Raw genomic sequence first — 25,812 nt, 5'->3', positions numbered from 1 at the left:
TTACTGTCTTCACTTCTCCAGGCTGTTTATTTTTTGCTGGTGCATCAACAAATACAAAAGTTTAAGGGAGCCATTTCTTATTCATTCCCATCTCTTTGATTTATCACTTCCTGTTCCATAAATTTCCAGTCTCTACTTCACACAAATAAAAAGATGCCGTAACTCATGTAGTTTGTCAGCCAAATCCCAGTTTTAGAGAAGAATGAATATTATCCAAGGTCATCTGAAGAGGTCCCCACTGTAAAAGGTGCGGTGTCAGGTGAACCCCTATTCTCCCAAAGCTGCGGGTGGCCACTCCGCAAGAATCACCTTCCTCTTCCAAAAACATATGAGAGCTTCCAAGCTGTAACTGCCAGAATCAGCACCCTTCAAGGTGGGCGGGAACTTCTAGACTGCAGGTACAAGTCTTTCTCCCTCTGCTCTGCCCAAAATGTATGGAGCCATACATCACAGAGAAATGAAATATAAATGAATCTTTGGGAACTCTCATGAGGCAGAAATCTCCCAAGTTGTCCTGACGATTTAGCTCACATTTATCTAGCCCCATAATTCACAAACCATAAACGCTGTTTGTACAATGCTTCTTTCTCAAAGCTCATATATGTCATGTTTGTGTGTGATATCTTAGTTATGCACACTTCAACTTCCTCTGAATTTTATGCATTGGCTAGCCAAGCACACCCGCCTCAGTGTTTGTTTCCGACACAATCCGTCGGGCCCCTCGTTATGTGTTGACTTCATGTTTCTTCTTCAGAAGTCCTAAAGCAGAAAGTCCCAGACTTCTTCACATATAGGGTGGCTCTATCTCCAAGCCTGGAGAGACCAAAGCTACAGTGAGCCTACCAAGGAAAAAATCATATACCTCATTCTTGGTGTCAACGGTTTCATCAGCCAAGGCCACACAGAATGCTACTCACAGACAGAGAAATCTAGATACAAATAATAAAAGTAGCATATTGGTCAGGAAACTGAGGTGGAACAAGAGTCTACCATGCCTGATAGTTTGTGATTGGGACCTAGGGTAGGCATCATTCTCTCTCCCTTTGAATAGTTTCTGGTGTCACCAGTGAGACCCTTCACATTGTAAGATAGACTCCACCAGCTCCCCATCCTGAAGACGTGCTTCCTCACAGAGTTGTTCTTCTGGAGAAACTCCTGGGATTGGAAGCCCTGGTTCAACCCAAAAGACAGTCCCCATGTGTCCAGTGTAGGGAAAATGGTAGGTACCAGATTCATTTTTAAATCATGATGAAGCACGGGAAAAGTTAAAATGGGCAGAGTGGTCTTACTCATCGTGCACACATGTCACATCATACATAGCTTCCTTCTTTAGACAAGATGCTCTCAGACCATTTAGACAAACTCATGAATTTGAATATTTTCGTTTGTTTTTTGTAGTTCCCACTGCTTACACCCTATTTTTTCCATTTTGTATGACAAAATTATTTTCTTAGATGTTGCCAAGGATCTCATTTATTTTCCTCCAAAAATTATCTATGTATTCTTCCATACTTATAGAAAGCCACTCTTTTCAATTCACTCATCTTTTTTTTTTTTTGTTCACCCTCCATTCTTACTGTGAACTTGGCCTCTTCCATAAACATACCTACTTAAACATTGACTGTGAATGGTATAGTCTCTCCTCACCTTTCTAAACTGTATTGGACCCTCAAGGTCTATTTCAAATCCCAAATTTTTCACCTAGGTGTCTAAGATACTAACCAGTGTTGATCTCGTCACATAGGAACTGTCCATAGCATCACAGCATGAACCACAACACATGAGTTTGTGTTATATTGCCCCATTGCCCAACTAGAAACCTATGACCTCCTAATAGTAAGCACAGACTTAGGCACAAAACAAGCATGCAATAAACACTTAAACTGAACACAAGTGGCCATAGAAAAATTAGAAATGTGGACACACTCAAGAAATTTTCATTTATTCTTATATATATCCAAAAATATTTATGAAGTCCTTAAACTCCTGTGGTAGGCAGCAAGAAAACAAACACACATAGGTCATAATCACTGTTCTCTAAAGATCTAGTGGGAAGAATACAAATGTGAACAAAGAATGCATTAATGTTCCGCCACATTCTGTGTAGAAATGATTAAAGGGAACAGTAGAAGCACAGTGGAGAGAGTGATCAGTTCCAACCTGACTTGGAATTGAAGCGATGATTTAGCTGGATTTTGAAAAAATGACTAAGATGGAGAAGGAGAAAGGGAAAATGTTCTGGATAAAGGGAGAAGTTTGAACAAAGTCAGGATATAATATTAACAATTGGGGCACCTGGGTGGCTCAGTTAGTTGAGCATCCAACTTTTGATTTCAGCCTAGGTCATGATCCCAGGGTCGTAGGATCGAACCCAACGTCAGGCTCCACACTAAGCACGGAGCCTATTTAGGATTCTCTCTCTTTCTTTCTCTTCCCCTCTGTCCCACTCAAGTTTTCTCTCTCCCTCTAAAAAACTTTTTAAAAATATTAACAATCTACAAGGATGTTAATTCAGTAAGTATGATATAGGGTCTGGCAATTACCTTCTTAAACAAGCATCCCCTGGGGAATTCTGATACAGGCAGACCCAGAACCATACATGGACCCAGAGGAACATCAGTCCACATTCTACTTCGTGAAAAAGTTGCTCAGAAACATTTGATAGTGGGTAAATGTCTTCTGTGCCTCATTTGGTGAGAGAGAAGATCCACTCTGGTGTGGACAGGTCTCGCCTCTACATCCCTGCTTGAGTGAACCGTCCAAGATATGAATCTGGATATTACCTCTAGTTTATAATCCTCGGTGACATCCGCTGACCAAAGACTGCCCAAGGCTTTAGTAGAGCATCCCTGGCCTCACATGAATTGGCCCTTTCCCTGGCCTCGCCTCTAGTCTCACTGCTCAAACTCTACCTTATGATTATATCAAATGTCATGCCTTGTGCTGCTGTTTATCATTGTTATGAAGTCATTAAAATTTAAAACACATATAAAGGGCTTTCTGTGGAGAATATCCAATTAAATAAGATTATTGTCCTTATACAAGTATAGGATCAATTTAAGTGTTAAAAATTAAATACCAGAGCACTTTCCTTTTGTCTACGGACTGTTAAACTGTCTCATAAATGCAGTGAAACCAAAGGACTTCAAAATTCTGAGAGAAGGTTAAAAGGTATCCCAAGAAATAAGAACACAGTCGCCAAAAGTATTCTAATCCCCCATCCTAACAAATGTATGTACACACACACACACACATATATGCGTGCACACATACACACACACACAGATGTCTCATACCACTGGAGGGCATCCTGGAATCTGTACATCACCAAAATATTCAGTGATAAAGACATTTTCTTCCTGGCACATTAGAGAGAGAAACTGAGACCAGACAGCTAGTAAGATAAGACACACTCTCCCTTCAGGAGCACATGCTGCTTTGGCAAACACAAATATCACTCACTCACACACACATGTACTCAAGCCTGCGCATAATTCTCTTGACAACTCCAACTTATAACATTAGCATATGAATGCCGAGGCTTACAGTGATATTCGCCCACCAAATGGAATTTATAATATAAATGCAGTAAAAAGTATCTGAAAGATTACTCTTCCGTCTGAATTGAGTCTGTCAGAGCTTGTATGTAAAATATATGTAATATCTGTATAGAACCCAGTGTAAATATATTCTTCCCGCATGCTCCCACAGAGAAAAGCTGAGATGGTTAGGACAATACTAAATTCATACCTCCTTCCCAAATAATGCATAAAATAAATGGCTCCAATTCCCCAGCTTTATGCATGTGTGTCTCCCCATTTCCGATATTTCACATGTATTAGGCCAAATGTGAGTTTTTTCAAAGTCGCTCTGTCTTCATTTTATTTTTGTGAGAGGTCCTTTTCCCAGCTGCCAAGAATTATTCACAACTCCAGGAGGAAGAGTCTACAATTGTATCCATAATCTACTCAAACAAGAGCCAGAAATTATTAGTATACGTGACACGTCTTTCCCAGTGGATTATAAGTTCCTCAAAGGGAATGACACTGACGTGTTTATTTTTAAAGTCATGTCATCTTTTAAGTCCTGTGCCTGAAAAAGCAACAATTTATTATTTCCTGTGATTCTGCATGCTGGCGGGTGGTTCCTGTCGGCCTCTACCTGGACTCACTCAAGCAGTCCCATTCATCTAGAACGGCTGGGGGGGCCGGCAGTATCTGGCTTCACTCACAGGTCTGGCAGGAAGTGCCACGGGTCAGCTGGGTTTCCTTTGTCCTCTTCCTCATGACCCTTTGTCCTCTGGTTGGCTAGACTTGCTCCCTTACACTGTGCCTCCGAGCAACACCGCAAGGCCCCTGACAGCCTCCTGCAGCAGTCACACACCGTCACTTCCACCAAGCTCTAATGGCCAAAGCAAGTCAGGAGGTAGCCCGGGTACATGGAGGCGGGTGGGGAATAGATACCACCTTGTGGTAGGCGGACTGGCACAGTCACCTGGCAAGGGGGAAGGCCCCCAGACATAAGGGAAGCTTTGGAGCCATCCTTGCAAACAATTTACCACACCAACAGAAACCTGAGACCCACACGGTCGTCAGAGATTTTTTTGTTTAGCTATGCGTTCATTCATCCATCTACCAAATATCAAGAGCCTACAATGTAGCGAGCCCTTGATTTGGTTCTGGAAATAGAGGTGGCAACAAGGAGGAACCAGTTCCTGCTCTTGTGGAATGTATGAAGAGAAAATGAAGGAGCAAGAGAAAGAAAAGTGATAGGCAGCTGTGGGGGGATGGGGGTGGTGGTGGAGGGAGGTCCTTGCAGAGATATGGCTGCAAATTCTCGGCTCCCTTCAGAGTTAAAGGTTTTTAAATTTTAAACTGCCTGAATACCTTACTGGAAGTGGGAGACTCAAGCCAGGATACTCTCAAGGGACTCAAGTCACAGTTGCACTCCAAGGGGGTTAGGAGTGGAACAGCAAATTTCTATTGAAGTCAGAAAAGTTTGCAGATGCTGGAGGGACCGGCTCAGTTTTCTGTGTGAAAGACTCCAAGACCACTGATCAGTTAAGGTCTGGTAGAAAACAGAAAGCAAACTCAGAGGGAATTTGGGAAGAATTAATGAAGAGACCACATATAGTCATGGGGCAAATTTAAAAGAAACTACAGGAGATACTTAGATACCCAAGGACACACAATGGGAGGAAGATTTTAGCTAGCCCTGAAGCAACAGAAAGAGGAAATGTTTCCTTTTGGTGAGGTTTTTTTTTTAATTTGGACAAATGTATTTGAATTGAGCACTTCAAGATAACAGCAAAATCTTGAGAAATTCCACACCTCAACTACCAGATTCTTTTTATTTGTATCTCTTAGGAGATTTAATTTTTATTTCTTCCACATTATACTTATACGTACACATTTGTTTCTCCCAGTACACAGTGAGCATCCTGAAATCCAAATGCATTTTTAAAAAATTAGTCTCTGAATCTTCACAAAGTTTAGCTCACTAGGTACTAATATTAAATATACATTTGGTTAGAAAATGGTTGACTTTATCCTCACTCTTTCACTAAAAGGGAAAAAAATTACCTTTAGGATACCTGGAGTCTCAGTCGGTTGACCGTCCGACTCAATTTCAGCTCAGGTCATGATCCCAGGGTCATGGGATCGAGCCTGAAGTTAGGCTCCACACTAAGCATGGAGCCTGTTTAGGATTCTCTCTTTCTCTCTCTCTCTCTCTTTCTCTGCTCCTCTCCCCTGTTCATGTTCTCACTCTCCCTCTAAAAAATTTTTTTAATATTAACAATCTACAAGGATGTTAATTCAGTAAGTATGATATAGGGTCTGGCAATTACCTTCTTAAACAAGCATCCCCTGGGTAATTCTGATGCAGGCGGACCCAGAACCATACATGGACCCAGAGGAACATCAGTCCACATCTACTTCGTGAAAAAGTTGCTCAGAAACATTTGATAGTGGGTAAACGTCTTCTGTGCCTCATTTGGTGAGAGAGAAGATCCACTCTGGTGTGGACAGGTCTCGCCTCTACATCCCTGCTTGAGTGAACCGTCCAAGATATGAATCTGGATATTACCTCTAGTTTATAATCCTCGGTGACATCCGCTGACCAAAGACTGCCCAAGGCTTTAGTAGAGCATCCCTGGCCTCACATGAATTGGCCCTTTCCCTGGCCTCGCCTCTAGTCTCACTGCTCAAACTCTACCTTATGATTATATCAAATGTCATGCCTTGTGCTGCTGTTTATCATTGTTATGAAGTCATTAAAATTTAAAACACATATAAAGGGCTTTCTGTGGAGAATATCCAATTAAATAAGATTATTGTCCTTATACAAGTATAGGATCAATTTAAGTGTTAAGAATGAAATACCAGAGCGCTTTCCTTCTGTCTACGGAACGTTAAATTGTCCCATAAATGCAGTGAAACCAAACGAGTCATGAACTCCTGGTTGTGGAATCGAGCCCTGTGACAGGCTCCATGTTGGGCATACAGCCCGCTTAATACTCTCTCTCCCTCTCCCCCTCCCCAACTTGTGCTCACTTTCTCTCTCTCTCTCTCTTAAAAGAAAAAAGAACTTTTGAAGAAATGCTTTTAACAAAAACCAGATGAGAGCTAGAGGCATGGAAGGGAGCACTCTCAGCAAGACGTACAGCCGTGGAAGAAGCCTCTGCCAGAAGAGCAATTCCAAGACACAGAAGTAGCAGGGTAACCCAACCTTTTCTCTCTTCCTGCCCTTTTCTCTCCTGCCCTCCCCTCATTGGTCAGATCCAACCAGAAATCAGAGGGCATGGAATCCTCCACGCCAGTACACCCACTAAATCATGGGTCAACCATGATACCACTACACAAAACAGAGTACTGAAAGGAGCTGGAACTTGAGAGTTACGGAAGTGACAAATTTACTATTGAAGTCTTGAGCTTAAGACGCCTGCAGCCCATCTGATCATGGACCTCCTGTAGGTATGAACCTGGAATTCAGGGGCCACAATGTAGCTACAGATCAGGATTTGAAAATAATCAGCTTAAAATGGTTGCTACAGCCATATGAATGTAACATGGTCCAGACCAAGTATGTAGAGAGACAAAAGAACAAAGTCAAAATTCCAGTTCTGGCATAGTACGGACATATAAATGGAGCGAGGACGGCAATAGACAAAGACAATGAGATAAGTTAGAAGAGAACATGAGAGAAATGAAATCTGGAAATTCAAAGGAAAAAAGTGTTTCAAGAAGTTAATCACCAATGTTGAATGTGATAGTTTAACCAGAAAAGAAATGACTGAATTTGGTAATTAAAAGGTCATTGCTGATCTGCATACATACAAAATGATGTCCTCCAAAAGGCTCCTGCAGCTGGTATTATTTGACTAAATAAAGTTTAGATTTGTGTTCATTATATCCGTAGATGACTCCTTATTGAATACGATTAGTAATAATTTAAACAATAGCTCACAAGAGCCAAACTAAGCATAGAGCCTATTTGGCTCGCTCTCTCTCTCTCTCTCTCTCTCTCTCTCTCTCCCTCTCTCTCCCTTTGCCCCTCTCCCCTGTTCATGCCAGTTTAAGGGGTGCCTGGGTGGCTCAGTTGGTTAAGCATCCAACTCTTGGTTTCAGTTAAGGTCTTGATCTCACAGTTTGTGAGTTTGAACCCCACATCAGACTCCATGCTGTCAGCACGGAACCTGCTTGGGATTTTCTCTCTCTCTGCTCCTCCCCTGCTTCCTCTCTCTCTCTCTCTTTCTCAAAATAAATAAATAAACTTTTTAAAATGGCCAGCTTAAAAATACATGCATACATACATACATACATACATACAAGACAGGTGCAAGGCATATACCTAGGTACCAAACATAAATATGTATCTATGGGAAATAAATAAACATAAGCAAGGAAGAAAACTATTTAAATAATATATAATTTTATATCAATAAGACTGTTATTATCATAGCTATTGCTATTATGTTCTATACTATTCAAAATGATTTACTAAGATACCAACATATGACCCCTAAAATAATAATTCTTTTTATTGTATTTTGATCAATTCATGGTCCACATAAGGGAAAATAACATGGTTTAGCATAGGTGAACTGCTATAATTGTCTATGCAGATTACTGCATCATGTAGAACACATAGGACACTTTAGATAGTTCCCTCGCTCCTGCTGTATATAATCTTCTTATTTCAAAATTTCCAAAAATTTCTCATTTAATTCTCTGCCCTCTTTGAATTTCTCTCAAAATAACTTACTCTTCACAAACCTTGAGAGCCCTGGACTTTTTTCCGTACATTTTAAAGACTAGGATGGAAAGGATAAAGGACATGGAGGAATGGGAAAGAGAGGATGCCACATAAATGGAATAGAGGCGTCAGATGGAGCCCCTTGCCTCTTGGAGAGGGAGGCTTACTTGGCCTGAACCCCAGCTTACTCCTCAGCTACCAGAAGTCTGATGATTACCCCGTAATTCCCGCCCATCTCCAGGGATCCTACCAGCATCATCCCCATCAGTTTGAAAAGAATTCGTTCAAGCTGCATTTGGTTGTGGGGATGGGCCACGTCACAACCTCCTGCCATCCTCTCCCTACATGCCCTTGCTTCCTACCTTCTCGCGCAGAAGCGTTTGCTGTACCCCAGCCCTGGCCCTCTATGTTCTTCCAGACAGAGTAGCTTTCCCTTTCTTCTGAAATCTTAACACGAAAGGAGGGGCGGAGCTCAACTTCTATCAAACTCGCTTAGCCAGACTCATGGAGGCTCTTAGCAGAACCCAGGCCTAACACTAACATGACCAACTATCTCTCAGAAGCAGAGAAGGTAGAGATAACATCTCCATCACATATAGCTTTTCAACATTACAGTACACCACAGTTGTGTGGTTATACAGCTCGCTCCAGATCAAATTCTGTCCCCTAAAATAGAATGTAGTCTTGGAGAGAAAGTCTAGCAAAGAGAGAGTTGGTCTTTGTAAAAAGCTTGAGACGTATTCTCCACAAGCATCTTATGTAAACATTCCAGTGCAATTTCTACAAGAAAGTATACCTAAGCTACCAGAAAAGGTTGGAAATCCAGGAAGGGAAATTAAAAAGCCATGTGCTTCTTAAATTTACTTCCTGAACCCTCAAATATGTTAATGAGGCAAAAAGTGAAAACAGGCAGGTCAGGTTCCCCCTTCTTCTACTGAAATGTTATCACAATTTAGCATAAGAGAAAGGGGGCATGCCTGTGATATGCTAATGACTTCCAACTGGGAAACGTGTGAGTTTCTAGACTTTGGGAAAAACTCATTAAGCCTTTAGCCTAAGAAAGAAGTTCATTTTGGTCTTTCCTAAAAACTAGATCCTTCCTTATCCTTGCCCATGTCCTGTTCTTATATGCTCCAGGAATTCTCCCTGCAATTTGTTATTTTTTCCTGTAAACCAAGCTTTGTTTTGCTTCCCTGCTGGGCTTTTTTTTTTATTTTGTTTTTGTCTTTTGAAAAAGAGAGAATTGGCCTCTATAGTCACCTTGAATCCCTTATACTCTAGCACTCCTCTTTTAGGATTGGGGAGAACTACGATATAAGATATGATTTTGTAAAAGCTTCTATAAGGGGAGAGATTGCCACTTCAGCCACATTTTTTAGCATCTTATTGATGAGGGAGCTTAGGGCAAGCTGAGGGAAAATACAGGCTAACAGCTCCACCGTCCACCCCCAGGTGAAATATGTGTGATATCCCTTGGATACTCCTGGCTACCCAGGAGCAAAGGAAAGGGGTTTAAGTACTTGCCATGGTAATGTGGGAAACTAAGGCAAATGAAAAATTAAGTTGCCTTACTGCCTATAACCGATAGACAAGTCCTTGAAACTGGCAGAGCGACCTCGCTCTAGAAGCTCAGCTGCCTCAATGATGACCCTTTGCTAGGGGCAAAAGTGAATCTTAGCTTAACATTATCCCAACCTCAAGGATCCTGAAGTCTACTTCCTTTATCTTAGCTCTCGCAAGATATATATTGGCAATCATACTCCAAGCATATGGCCCTCCGATATACATCTGTAGGGTCTCACGACTGAGGTTTTATGAAACGGCAATAAGTGGCATTTCCCTAGCAACAGCTAGCCCCTCAAGGTCCTGGAAACCTTGTTTCCAAAATATCTTAGAGACCTACTCTAGCCCTAACCCCCTCCCTACCTGAGGGTATACGATGAGTTACCCGCCAAGACCCCAGTGCAGCTCTTCCTGCTCATGGGTCCTGTCCCTGTGTTTTAATAAAATCACCTTTTGGGGCGCCTGGGTGGCTCAGTTGGTGAAGCATCCAACTTCGGCTCAGATCATGATCTCACGTTTTGTGAGTTTGGGTCCGGCATCAGGCTCTGTGCTGACAGCTCTGAGCCTGGATCCTGCTTCAGATTCTGTGTCTCCCTCTCTCTCTGCCCCTCCCCAATTCACTCTCTGTCTCTCTCTCTCTCTTAAAAATAAATAAATGTTTTAAAAAAATTTTTTTTAATAAAAAAAATAAAATCACCTTTTGCACCAAAGACGTCTTCAAGAATTCTTTCTTGGCCATCAGCTCCGGCCCCCACAAACCCCCCATCACCCCAAAACTTCATCACTATGATGATGGGAAAGAGTGAAAACCTAACAGCTAATGAGTATCTATTTGCCCAAAGGCCTACACTGTTTTTTGAAGCCCTAATCTCTTAGCTTTCTGGAAATAAATGTTCTTTCTTGTAATCTGTCATTGTGTTTTTAATTGGATCCTTTTCTTCTCCCCAAACATTTGTGTTCCTAAGATTGCAGACATGGACAAGTGGGCTTCTCACTCTATGCTCTATTCCCCTATAATTTTATCTAAAAGTGTGTGTGTGTGTGTGTGTGTGTGTGTGTGTGTGTGTGTTAAAGTCTAAAGCTGTGGGGAAGTGAAGGGCTTGAGAAATAAGTTTAGGAAGTATCAATTTAAAGAATTGAAATGACATAAAGTATGTTTCTTCTAACAAAAAAATAATTATATTAGAAATCGGTAGTAAAATATAATTTAAAAGTCCTCAAAATTTTGAAAAAATTAAAACAAGTCAAAGAAAAAATAGACAAATTCCTTGAAAATACAACCTATTAAGATTATCAGCAAAAAGGGGATGGGGGAAATCTGAAGAGTACTGTTCTTATTTTAAAAATCAAATCTGTAATTTCAAACTTTGTACAAAAGAAAAATTTCAAGCCTAGATGGATTAATTGGTACATTCTTCAACATTAAGGTAAAAAAACACCAATCATACACTGATCCAGAAAATAAAAAATGAGGAAACAGCACTATCTGCTTATTTTATAAGGCCAGCATTAAATTTAATACCATGATCTTGATCTTCCAAAGACATTTTGAAATAGGAATACCACAGACCAATCTCTCTTCTGAACACAAGTATAAAACTCATTTATATTAGCAAATAAACCAAAGTTATATATATATATATATATATATATATATATATATAAAAAGACAATATATCATGGCAAAATGGTGTTTATACCAAGAATGCAAGGTTATTTTAACACCATAAAATTAATCAATCAGTAAAAATGACCATCTCAACAGACTAAAGAAGAAAAATTGCTTTAAAAATATGCATTAAAATATTTGGCAAAATTAAATTTCTCAATAATTGTATTAAATTTAAAAATTGAACTGAGGGGGCGCCTGGGTGGCTCAGTCGGTTAAGCGTCCGACTTCAGCTCAGGTCACGATCTCGCGGTCTGTGAGTTCGAGCCCCGCGTCGGGCTCTGGGCTGATGGCACAGAGCCTGGAGCCTGCTTCCAGTTCTGTGTCTCCCTCTCTCTCTGCCCCTCCCCCGTTCATGCTCTGTCTCTCTCTGTCTCAAAAATAAATAAAACGTTAAAAAAAAAAAAAATTTAAAAATAAATAAATAAATAAAATAAATAAAAATTGAACTGAAGTAAATCAAAAGAAGCCTCAGAAGCTAGTGATCATGTAATAACATGGAATATACATTTCCAAAAAATTAAAAATCATAATAATGATGAAATGTTGAAAACATTTCCATGCAATCAAGAATGAGACAATGCTGGGGCACCTAGGTGGCTCAGTCGGTTAAGTGTCTGACTTGATTTCGGCTCAGATCATGATGTCACCATCATGAGACTGAGCACTGCATTGGGCTCTGCATGGGCATGGAAACTGCTTAAGATTCTCTCTCTCTCTCTCTCTCTCTCTCTCTCTCTCAAAAAATGAAATGAAGAATGAGACAATGACACTTTCTATTACTTCATTTCAATCATTTGCTGGAAGAATTATCTAATGCAATATGACAAAAAATACATATACAAATAATTATTTTAAAAGGAATAATAAAACATTAGTTGCTTAAAGACAAGTTATTATATATGTGGAATATCCAAAAGAATATGCAGATAAACTATAAGAATTAATAAGTGAATTTAACAAGGTCACTGGATGAAAGTTTGTTTTGGATAAACAGAACATAACTGTATTTCTAAAATTAATAATAGGAAATGAAATGTTAAAAGTGATGTCACTAACAGAAGCACCAAAACCATCAAATACCTAGCAATAATTTTGTTAAAATATGTGTAAAACGTCCTCCCAGGAAACTATAAACTTTACTGTGATAAATTTAAAAAGACCTACTTAATGGCAGAACATATATAGATTAAAAGGTTCACTTTGGTAGAATTATTAGTTTCCTCAAACTGATCCACAGATATCATGCATTCTGTCAAAAGCCAAAAAACAAAAAAAAATCCTTTGTGTGAAAATTGACAAACTGTACGTCTACACAATTCAAAACAGCTAACAATAGCAAAAATAATCTTGAATAAGAACAAAGTTGGAGGGCTTACTATATATGAAGACTCATTATAAAGCTACAGTAACTGATGGAACTAGAGTGTATTATGCTCAGTCAGTCAGAGAAAGATGAATATCACATGATTTCACTCAGATGTGGAAATTAAGGAACAAAACAGATGAACAGAGGAGAAGGGAAGCAAAAATAAGATAAAAACAGAGAGGGAGGCAAACCATAAGAGACTCTTAAAAATACAGAGAACAAACTGAGGGTTACCAGAGGGATGTCGGGTGGGGAGAGGGAAAAATGGGTGAAGGGCATTAAGGAGGGCACTTGTTAGGATGAGCACTGGGTGTTGTAAGTGATGGATCACTAAATTCTACTGCTGAAATCATTATTACACTGTATGTTAACTAACTTGAATTTAAATTTTAAAAAATAATAGATAACTATAAATCAAACTACAGTATGTAAAATATTATAGACCAACAGAAAAAAATATAAAATGTAAAATTACATCCACATATATATAGTCACTTGATTTATAATAAGGCCAATAAGTTTAAATCACTATAAAAGGATTAAGGGGTGCCTAGGTGGCTCACTCTTTTCAACACCCAACTCTTGATTTCTGCTCAGGTCATGATCTCATGGTTCATGAGATCCAGCCTCCCTCTCTCTCAGTCCCTGCCCTGCTCATACACCCTCACACTCTCTCTAAATAAGTAAATAAATAAACTTTTTTTAATATTAAAAAAAAATTTTTTTAAGGATTAAAATCGTACAAAATATGTCTCTGACCACAATGGAATGAAATTAAATTTGGAAAATTCACAAATATATCAAAACTAAACAGTACACTCTTTAAATAATCAATGGATCAAAGAAGAAATCACCAGGAAAACTAGAATATACTTGCAGGTGAATGAAAACAATAAAACAACCCGCCAAAACTTATGGGATGTGGGTGAAGTAGTGGTTAAAGGAAAATTTATAGCTGTGATTGCTTACATTTTTTTAAAAATATTATCTCAGGGCATCTGGGTGGCTCAGTCAGTTAAGCATCTGACTTCAGTTCAGACCATGATCTCATGGGTTCGAGCTCCGCCCCGTGAGTCCCTCTGTCCCTCCCCAACTTGTGTTCTCTCTCTCTCTCTCTCTCTCTCTCTCTGTCAAAAATAAATAAATAAAACATTTTTAAAAATAAAAAAAATATTATCTCAAATCAATAACCTAAGTTTCATCTAGAGAAACTAGAAAAGGAAGTGCAAATTAAACTAAAATCAAGCAAAACAAAGAATAAAGAAATAAATAATAATAATAAATATTACGAAAATAATAAATAATATGAAATATAATAATAATATATAACATAACAAATAATATGAAAACAACTGAGATAATTAGGAAAACCAAAAGTTGATTTTTTTAAGTTTATGTATGTATGTATGTATGCATTTATTTACAGCCAGAGAGGGACAGAGACAGAAGGAGACAGAATCGCAAGCAGGCTTTACTCCATCAGCACAGAGCCCAATGCAGGGCTCAAACCCAGGATCAGTGAGATCATAACCTGAGCCACCAACAAGAGTCAGACGCTTAACTGACTGAGCCACCCAGGCGCCCCCAAAAGTCAATGCGTTAAAATGATCAACAAAATTGACAAAACATTAAATCTGTTGATCAAGAGAAAAATAGAAGATAAAAATAATTAAATCAGGAGTGAAAGAGGGGACATTACTACCAATCACAGAAATAAAAAGGACTATAAGGGACTATTATAAACAATTGCATGCCAACACATTAGATAATCTAGATGCAATGTAAATAACCTTAGAAAAATGCAAACTTCTGAAAGTGAAAACAGGATAGAAAATCTGCAGAGACCTATAACAAGTAAAGACATTAAATCAGTAATGAAAAAAAACATCCACAAAGAAAAGCCCACAGCAATAAGTCTTTGCCGGTGGATTCTACCAAACACACACACACACACACACACACACACACACACACACACTAATACCATTCTTTAACAAATCTAAAATATAGAAAATGAACGAATAATTCTTAACTCATCTTGTGAGGCCAGTATGCCCTTGACACTCAAATCAAAGACATCATAGGAAAAGAGAACTACAGAACATCTTTTATGAATATAAATATAAAAATCCTCTACAGAATCAAAATCCAGCAACCCATAAATAGGATTAGACACCATGACTAAGTGGGATTTATCCCAGGAATGCAAAGTTGGTTGAACATATGAAAATCAAGCAATGTATTACACTATATTAATAGAATAACAGACTAAAATGATGGATCATCTCAGCAGACACATGAATATGCATATATATATATATATATATATATATATATATATACACACATATATATAACCTAAGGAATCTATAGGAAAAAAACAGCAGAAGTAATAAATGAGTTCAGCAAGGTTTCATGATACAAGATCAAGATACAAAAAATCTATTATATTTCTATACATTGGCACTGAATCATTAAAATTATATTTAAGAAAACAATTTCATTTATAATTACATTGAAAATATACTTAGGAACAAATTTAACAAAAGAAGCCCATGGTTTATACAATGAAAACCACAAAACACTGTTGAAAGAAATGGTTATTTTGAGGAAGATAATGAGTGATAGAGTGCACTAGGGCAGCTTCTGGGCTGCTTGTAAATTTTTATACCTTATTAGCAAAGGTTGTTACACCAGAGTATTTAATTTGTAAAATTTCATTGAACTGTACACTTAACATCTGAGTTCTTTATTATATGTATGTTATATTCAATTTTATAGGATGCCAAAAATAATCAAATCATATCATACTTTGTTTCTACTCTCATTATTAAACATAATGTACTTAAAACGGGAAAGACAGAAAACTACATTGTAATGAAGATATTGAATTTCAGAAAGAGAACCAATAAAGAGTATCCAACAATGGAAAATGAGTTCGAGTCACTGGATCTAAGTGAAATACGTCTTAGAGTAATAAAGGATCCTTTTAACACAATCCCTAAGAGAATGACAGTGATTATAAAGAACTTATAGAAGACCTCAATAAGAGAGATATTCTTGTTTTCGAAAGGAAAAAAGGTAGATTCCAGGAATAATTCATTTAGAAAGGTGATATTGATTTCTATCAAAAATCAGTAACATTTTGGTCTCTAATACCATTCTGTACCACACGGAAACAGTTCTTTTCAGGGCAATGGTGGACCCAGACTGTGGCATGGAGGGAACAAAATGAACGCTGGATATCCTATTATTCCCCCAAGTGAGTAAATGTTAAAACAACTAGCAGCAACAACAAATAAGCATGCATTTGTCACAAGGGTATGAAGGAGCTCCCACTGGCCAAATCAGGAATAAATTTAAATATCAAAATAATTAAGGATGGTAAATAATTATAGATATTGCAAAAATAGGAATTCATCATATTATTGATAATTAATAAATAAATAAATAGGAAGAGAAAGCTCTCACTTTTGGTATGCAGTATAATTTCAAGAGCAACCAGGAAATATGGTGGGAAAGGCAGAGTTAGAAAAGGACCATTTAGCGCCACTGGCACACAGGTTCTTTTAGGCAAGAATTATCTACAGATGCTAAATACAGGGAAAATTTGTGATGAGGACCACAGTATTTGCATAACTTTAGAGTAACTCCTAATAGATTTCTAGTAGTTGCAAGAGAAGAAATAATAACTATTCAGTAACAAAATGGATAACACTTTCACCCAGTAATCAAAATTAATATGCCAATGTGGGGCAGATAGACATAATCTTCCTCTAGAAATGATGCATTCAGAAGGCTAAAACCTCTCTTCTGGTCCAGCCTGGAATGTATAACCTGATTTTAACCATGAGAAAACCTCAGTCACTCCCAAAACAAGGAAAGTTGTATTTTAAAAAAGGAATAAATGTGGTGCCTTGGTGGCTCAGTCGGTTAAGCGTCTGACTTTGGCTCAAATTGTGATCTCATGGTTTGTGAGTTTGAGCCCTGCATAGGGCTCTGTGCTGACAGCTTGGATCTTGGAGCCTGCTTCAATCCTGTGTCTCCCTCCCTGCTTATGCTCTGTCTCTGTCTCTGTCTCTCTCTCTGTCTCAAAAATAAACATTAAAAAAAATTTTTAAGGAAAAAATACTTAATTCTTCAAAAATGCCACTGTCATAAAAAAAATAAATAAAACCAATGGGAAAATTTTCAGATTAAAGTAAATTAAGGAAATATAACAACTAAATGTAATACCTGATCCTAGACTAGATTCTTTAATGACAGGGAAAAAAATCATTAAAGGGCATCACTGAGACTCTTAACAAAATTGGACTATAGACAGTAGTTTAGATAAACTAATGATGATATTGTTAATTTTATTAAAGTTGATAACAGCATCAGAGAGAAAGGGAGACTGATGATAAATGATAAAGCAAATGAAAGCAAATGAGGTAAAACAATAAAATAGGTAAATCTGACTAAAGAGTATATTGACATTCTATGTACTATTTCTATTGTTATAACTTTTCCATGGGCTTCAAATTATTTCCAAATAAAGGATGTTGAAAATTAAAAATCAAAACAAAATCTATAATAGTTGTAGGGGAAACTAACATTAATCAAGGGTCTTCACATTCCAAAAATTCTTTAAATATCTATCCACACAACAACATCACCCAAATGACTTAACAAACTTAGATTCTCCTTGGCTCTTTTTCTCAAAATTTTATTTACCGTCTTGGTTAACTAAGTTCTCGATTTAACAGTGATCAAAGTTCTTTGTCTAAAAAATGTATAGGATACAGGTATGCAAACACACACACACACACACACACACACACACACACGATGGTTTGCATATATAGAAAATCTATCTAGGTTTACTCAAGTAATACATTGTTAAAAATAAAAAAATTATAAAAATTTTTTTGCATGGCAGAAAACTGGAAGGGATATATAATATAATAAATAAAAGACATTCACAAGTGTTCCAATATTCTGTAATGCTCAAACAAAAGGCTTTAACATGAAATTTAACATTTATAAATATAAAATTCAATATTTTTATTGAAGAACCCAATTACATGTTTAAGATTGGGGAAATAAGCTTGAAATTAGACCCCACTGAAAACAAAGAAACCTTACTTGACTACAAGCATACTAGGTGCTAACGGTCATTAAGCAAATAAAACCCATATCTGCCATAAAATAAATGATATAACCTTCCATAGCACCTATAAAGTATTGCAGTAAGATCTAGAAAAGTAAGTATTTTCACTGTTACATGCCAGTTGTCGATTTCTGGGAGCCACATTTCAAGAAAGGCAATGCCAAACTCTGGAGTGTCCACGGGATAAGACGTGGCTACAAAACTTTTTTTTAATTTTATAAACACCAGTATCTACCCTGTGGCCAACACTTTTCTAGGAATATTCAAGTGAACCCATAGTTTCTGCCTTCAAAGAACATCGCGAACAATTATCTGGCATATTCCTCAAGCATACTGCTCTCCTCAGGGCTCTGCCCACTCAAACTCCACTAGCTGACTCAATGCCTCTCTGGGCTCTGCTCTTACCCATTCTAGTGTAGACAGAACTCAATGCATCCAGAAGGCAATCAAGTTGGCCCACGTGGTGCTGCTGCTGGAACTCTTTGCTCTTCTGTTAAGAATTAGGGTCCTTCCAGGTACAGTGACTAAGGCCCTAGGATTACTGCCTGTTATGCAATTTCTCCAAGGCCGATGTTTGGCCTTGCATACTTTTGTCTTTTAGGAGATAGATTCTTGCCTCTAAATTTGAATTCTTCTACTGGAGCCTTCGTGAATGGTGTTAAGAATTGCCTTGATAATGACCATCTGCTTGGCTTGCTGCTAACGATCAGCTGAAGAGATTCAGTGTCCCTGCGTTTCACCTACGCCTTGGGGTACCTTCTAGACCTCTTAGATACCAGCAGCCTCTAGATCATCTCCTACCTGAAACTATGCCCCTGGGCATGTCCCTGGAAACCGAATGTGGTACATCCGCTCCAGGTCCCCATGCCCTCCATGCCCACATTTTCTGCTTAAGACTCGCATTTCTCTGACAATCAAGATAGGCAATAAAACAAATAATGCAGAACACTCAGAAAGAAAGAAAAAGAGGCATATTTTAGTAATGATTTTAAGGTGTTAAAACAAATCACGGTACAATTCTAAAGGAGCTCTTACCTGATTAGGGATTCAGGAAATAATTTATAAAGGAAGTGACATTTGATCTTGGTTTTGAATGATGAATAATTTTTATTAACAGGATTGCTGAGAGCAAGGGTGGATCCAGATTTTGTGGGGCCTGAGACCTGTAAAAATGACAGAAGGAGGGACTCTTATAGAATGCAAAGTGACAACACAAAATTAACTATTCACCATTCATTAAATAATAATGATTATTCATTAAGCAATCATTTAACGAGAATGAAAAAAGAAATCTTACTGAACTTTAAAGAACTGGTAAGTACCGAAAACATCACAACAACCAGAAAAATAACATATATTTCTATTAACTTACTACCTGACATTTTTTGGCTACATACCCTTTAAATCACTTATTTATATGACACTAATTTTGCAATATTTTCTACAGAGAATCGAAAGATATTTCCATCTTTTATTGATTTGGTTGACCAAAATTTGTTTTTCATTACTTGGAGTATACAAGGGTTCCTTTGATTTCATAACTCATTACACTTAATGTCACATAAATTTTTAGTAGTATTGTCAAATTTGGGGAAATATCTGCCAAGTTGTTTTCTTATAAAAGACCTACTTACTATAGTATCGTTACAAGTTTGCATCCTAAAAGCACAAGAAGTCTCATAAATTCTATTTTGTGTAAGTCCATCAAAAAAGAAAAATATAGATATATATTGTAATAATTTTATATACTGTATTACCACGTATATATCTGCCAAGAGAAAGCTTTGTTTTAACTGTGTCAGTAAGGATAACATTGTTCTTACCATATTTGTACATTTACTACAATTGTACACAGATGATTAAAGGAACTTCTCACAGGGGCAACTGGGTGACTCGGTCAGTTAAGCATCCAACTCTTGATTTCAGCTCGGGTCACGATCACACGATTCATGGAATCAAGCTCCGCATTGGGCTTGTGTGGTTAAGGCCCTCCCAGCGCCTAGAAGGGGACCAAGCGAGAGAAGGCCTTGAAGCTAAAGCTTCATTACCTTGCAGTAAAAACAATGGCTTCAAAGCATTTTCAGGCAGAAGAAACTGACAATTTCACCCCGAGCCCTTTAACTGAGTCTACGATCCCATCCAGTAAAGTGTCAGTTTTGTCAGATATCCTGTTTCACTTAATAGAGGCATAAATTCAGAATAAGGAAGGCAGACACTCCCGTCATCCTCATAAGACCGGTTTTGAGAATCAAACTTTATGAGGCCATTTGTCAAAACTAGAGGAAGTCTAGGGGACCGTGATCGAGAAAGTCAGAAGACTCAAGAGAAGAATAGTTATTAGAACTTGAGTATTTAGAATGTCAAAGAGATGACTTAGGAAGGAAATAAGACTTTTTGCACAATGTGGGAGGGATTGTCCTATGGATGAGGAATTCAACTTGCCCTACATTCTTTGGGGCAGAAGAAAGACTAGGAGTGGCTTGAAAATTTAGCACAAAAAAATATAGACCATTAATAGTGTTTATGTTGATTACATGTTGAAATGATAATATTTTGGATAAGTTGAGGTTACATAACATCGATTAATTTCACATTTTTTTTACTGCTTTGATTTGGCCACTAGAAATTTTTAAAGTATATATGCAGCTTGCATTTGTGGCTTGCAAGATATTACAGGTGGTTGGCACCGGTCTAAGGTTTCAGCCCACTGAGATACTACCTAAGCACTCAAAGCTATTGCAGTTGTACCAAGAGCTGAGGCATCCAAACCATTGTATATTTAGGTAGCTTTTATTTGAAATCCTTCTTTTTAAAATTTAATCCATTTACTTGTTTTATTGGTGTCACTTGGCTTTTTTTTTTCTATTGAGGTATAACTGACATACCACATTACATTGTTTTCAGGTACAACATAATGATTTATGTATATTGTTGAAATGATCACCCCAGTAAGTCTAGTTGACATCCATCACTACACATAGTTATAGAATTTTTTCCTATGATGAGAACTTCTAAGATTTACTCCCTTAGCAACTTTCAGATATGCAATACAGTGTTATTAACTATAGTTGCCATGCTGTACATTATATGCCAATAATTTATATTATAACAGCAAGTTTGTACATTTTGACTGGCTTCACCAATTTTGTCCATGCCCCATCCTCTGCCTCGGGCAACCACCAATCTGTTCTTTGTATCTATGAGCTTATTTTTGTCATTTTGTTTTAGATTCTACATATAAATGTGATGATAATTGTCTTTCTCTCTCTTTCTCTTTCTGTCTCTCTTTCTCTCTCTGACTTATTTCACTTAGCATAGTGTCTTCCAGTTCCATCCATGTTGTTGCAAATACCACGATTTCCTTATTTTTCGTGGCCAAATAATATTCCATTGTGTATATATGCCACATTTTCTTTATCCATTCATCCACTGACAGATAATTAGGTTTTCTATACCTTGATTCTTGTAAATAATGCTGCAATGAACATGAAGATGAGTATGTATTTTCAAGTTATGGCTTTGTTTTCTTTGAATATCCAGACAGAATTGCTAGATCATGTGGTAGTTCTATTTTTAATTTTTTAAGGAGCCTCCATACTGTTTTCCACAATGGCTACACCAATTTACACTCTCACTAATAATGCACGAGCGTTCTCTTTTCTCCACATCTGTGCCAACACTTATTATTTCTTATCATTTTTATAATAGTCAACTAACAGGCGTGAAGATTTATCTTACTAGGTTTTGATTTGCATTTCCCTTATGATCAGTGATGCTGAGCATCTTTTCATATTCCTTTTGACTATCTGTATAGTTGTTTTGTTTTGTTTTAGAAAAATGTCCGTTCAGATCCTCTGGCATTTTTTTGGTTAGAATTTTTTTTTTGCTATTAAGTTTCATGAGTTCTTTATGTATATTGGATATTAACCCTTTATCAGATACATGGTTTGCAAATATTTTCTTTTAGTCAGTAGTTTGCCTTTTCATTTTGTTGATGGTTTCCTAAAAACTGAAGTTGTGTAGAAGCTTTTTAGTTTCACTTGTTTATTATTGCTTTTACTGTCTTCACTTTTGTTATCAACTCCAAAAAATCATCCCCAAGGCCTATGTCAATGAGCTTACTGCCTATGTTTTCTTCTAGGAGTTTTATGTTTTCAGATACTACTTCAAGTCTTTAATCCATTTTGAGGTAATTTTGGTGTGCAGTGTAAGATACTGGTCTACTTTTATTCTTTTGTGGGTGGCTGTCCAGCTGCTCCAACATCATTTATTAAACAGATTGTCTCTTCCACTTTGTAGATTCTTGCCTCTTTTGTCATAAACCAACCAACCGCATATGCATGGTTTTATTTCTTGACTCTGTTCTATTCCATTGATCCATGTGTCTGTTTTTATGTTAAAACCATATTGTTTTTTTATTACCATAGCTTTCTGACATAATTTGAAATCAGGGAGCATGATACCTCAAGCTTTGTTCTTCTTCCTCAAGATTGCCTTGGCTATTCAAGGTCTTTTATGGTCCCATACAAATTTTAAGATTGTTTCTTCAATTTCTGTGAAAGATGCCATTGGAATTTTGGTAGGGTTTGCACTGAACCTCTAGATTGCTTTGGGAAATATGGACATTTTAAAAATATGAATTCTTCCAATCCATGAGCATGGACTATCTTTTCATTTATTCATGTCTTCAATTTCTTTCATCAATGTCTTATAGTTTACCCAGTACAGGTCTTTCACTTCCTTGGTTAAATTTTTTCCTCGGCATTTTATTATTTTCAAAGCAATTGTAAATGGGATTTATTTTCCTAATTTCTCTTTCTGATAGTCTACTGTTAGTGTATAGAAACACAACCAATTTCTGTATATTGGTTTTGTATCCTGCAACTTTACTGAATTCGTTTATTAGTTCTAAGAGTTTTTTGGAGTCTTCAGAGTTTTCAATATATACTATCATGTCATCTGCAAATAGTGACAATTTTACTTCTTTCTTTTCACTTAGATACCTTTTATTTTTTCTTCTTGCCTATTTGTTCTGGCTTGGATTTCCAGTACTATTTTGAATATGAGTGGTAAAAGTGGGCATCCATGTCTTAGAGGCATTGATCTCAGCTTTCCATCATTGAGTATGTTAGCTCTGGACTTGTCATTTCTGGCCTCCATTTTGTTGCAGCATATTCCCTCTATACCCACTTTGCTGAGATTTTTTTATCATAAGTAAATGTTGAATTTTGTCACATGCTTTTTCTGCATCCATTGAGATGATCATATGATAATTATTCTTCATTTTGTTAATGTAATGTATCACACTGATTTTCAGATGTTGAATCACCTTTGCATCCCTGGAATAAATTTCATTTGATCTTGGTGTATGATCTTTTGAATGTATTGTTGAATTTGGCTTGCTACTATTTTCTTGAGGGTTTTTGCATCTATGTTCATCAGAGATATTGGCCTGTAAATTTCTTTTCTTGTGGTATCCTTGTAGAATATCCTTTCCTTGTGGTATCCTTGTGGTAATTCTGGTTTCATAAAATGACTTTCAAAATGTTCCCATCTCTCTATTTTTTGAAAGTGTTTGAGGATTGGTATTAATTCTTTGAATGTTTAGTAGAATTCACTAGTAAAGCTGACTAGCCCTGGACTTCTGTTTGTAGGGAGTGTTTTAATTACTGATTCAGTCTCCTTACTTATAACCAGTCTGTGCAGATTTTCTATTTCTTCATGATTCAGTCTTGGAAGGTTGTATGTTTCTCGGAATTCAACTGTTTCTTCTAGGTTGTCCAAGTTGTTGGTGTGTAATTATTCTAGTAGTCTCTTACGATCCTTTGTATTTCTGTGCTATCAATTGCAGTGTCTCCTCTTTCATTTCTGATTTTACTTATTTGAGTTTTCTCTCTTTTTTTCTTGATGAGTCTAGTTAAAGGTTTATCCATTTTGTTTATCTTTTCAGAGAACCAGATCTCGGTTTTGTTGACCTTTTTTATTGTCTTTTTAGTCTCTATTTTATTTACTTCTGCTAAATCTTTGCTATTTCCTTCCTTCTGTCCTTCTGTTAACTTTAAGTTTTGTTGTTGTTGTTGTTGTTTTGTTTTTTATCTTGACGTATAAAGTTAGGTCATTTGAAATTTTTCTTGTTTCTCACCATGAACTTCCCTTAGAGAACTGCTTTTTCTGTAACCCATAAATTTTGGTATGTTACATTTCCATTTTGTCTCAAGGTATTTTTGTTTTCACTTTTAATTTCTTCACTGACCAGTTGGTTTTTCAGTAGCATGTTATTCAGTCTCTACGTATTTGTGAATTTTCCAGTTTTCTTTCTGCAATTGATTTCGAGTTTCATACCACTGTGGTGTGAAAAGACGCTTGGTGTAATTTCAGTTATCTTAAATTTCTTAAGAGTTGTTCTGTGGCCTAATTTATATTCTACCCTGGAGAATGTGCCATGTACACTTGAGAAGAATGTGTATTCTGTTGTGTTGGGATGGAATGTTCTGTATATATCTATTAAGATAGTGTCTGCTCTCTGGGGTCTCAGGAGTTTACAGTCAGCCCTTAGATGTGTGTTTAATTGGAAGCCTGCCCCTCAGGCTGCAGCTATGATAATAAGCTAATAGGCTTTTTTCCAGAAAGATTGAGCTCCTGCGTCTATTGTCTCTTGCTCCCAGGCAGGGGCAAGCCAGGGAGGAAGAGCTTGCTGCTTAAGAACTATTTTTCCATTGGTTACAGCCTTGAGGGACCTATGAGCATAAGTCTATCTGGCCACCAGAGGCAGGTGATACAGAGATGTCCCCTAACAGCAGCCCCCAAAAGCAGGGTACCAGAGAAAAGCATAAGCTCCTCTCTATAAGATACTGCTGGACTGGACCGAGGCAGAGAAGAGTGCAAAGATGGCATTATCAGCTCCCACTTCCAGAGAGCCTCTGCATAGTCCCTAACAACTGTCTGTCCAGTTGTTACAGTCCCATGGGACCCAGGAACACAAACCCTCTTGGCCTCCAGAGCCAGGGGATCAAGGGGCATTCCTTAGGTGGCAGCTTCAAAAACTGTATCACCAGACATACAAACTGGGGTCCCAAATGTGGGTAAAGGATTCCCTTCAAGAGATAATGGCATCCAGGAGCACTGAGAGGGACAGAACATGAAGATGTCACCCACTCCATGGAGTGAAGCAGAGGGTGAGTGGAAAGATGGCGCACGTGCACGCGCACGCACACACACACACACACACACACGGAACAAAAAGAAAAGAAACAAAGAAAACAGGGAGAAAAGTAAGAAAAGGCAAAAAGGGAAATAAAAGAAAAACAAAGAAGATGGTGCCTACCAGGGTTAGCAAGGCAGGGGAGAGCAGGAAGAAGGCGCCCACCAGGCTCCCTTCAGGAAGAGTATCCCCACCCCTCAGACCAATGCTTTAAAATTAGGAAATGAGTATCTTTCCCATAAAGTCTGGGCACTTTTCAAAGGGCTGCTTCTGTGCTGGGCCCTGGGGCAGGCGAGTCAGCACATAGGCCCTTTAAGAAACATTCCTCATTTCGCCACAGCCCTGTGGGTCTCTTGTGTATGAGCCCTGTTGGTCTTAAAACTTGGCCTTTTCTTAAATAAGGCAAATGAGCTCCTATAGTGTTCAAAGAATAGTCCAATCAAGATATTTCACTGTCCCTTTACTCAATAGGAATTGTTGGGTCATAGCAGTAGGTCTGACATTGGCAGGTTTATACAGTAATTTTTTTTTTCTTATCAGCTACTTAATGAAATGGATTTGTATCATAGCATCTTTTAAATGTTAATACTCTTACAGCTGTC

At 37.6% G+C, this 25,812-nt stretch overlaps 1 long non-coding RNA gene across 2 annotated transcripts in view; it reads right to left on the bottom strand.

The window, feature by feature from the left end:
• Positions 1-686: 686 nt before the first annotated feature.
• The window catches only part of LOC131494951 (uncharacterized), a 33,398-nt gene continuing 8,272 nt past the window's right edge, over positions 687-25,812 (bottom strand). Inside the window, exons 4-6 of one of the 2 annotated variants that reach the window (XR_009253673.1) lie at positions 19,833-20,008; positions 19,045-19,172; positions 687-813 (exon numbers count right to left, since the gene is read on the bottom strand). This is a non-coding gene — a long non-coding RNA (uncharacterized LOC131494951). Of the gene's footprint in view, positions 814-16,688; positions 16,944-19,044; positions 19,173-19,832; positions 20,009-25,812 lie in introns of those variants that run through there. The other variant, XR_009253674.1, reaches the window with a different exon arrangement.

The sequence above is a fragment of the Neofelis nebulosa genome, chromosome 14 (assembly GCF_028018385.1).
Source record: "Neofelis nebulosa isolate mNeoNeb1 chromosome 14, mNeoNeb1.pri, whole genome shotgun sequence".
NCBI lineage: Eukaryota > Metazoa > Chordata > Mammalia > Carnivora > Felidae > Neofelis > Neofelis nebulosa.
This window is presented reverse-complemented; position numbering and strand designations above follow the sequence as displayed.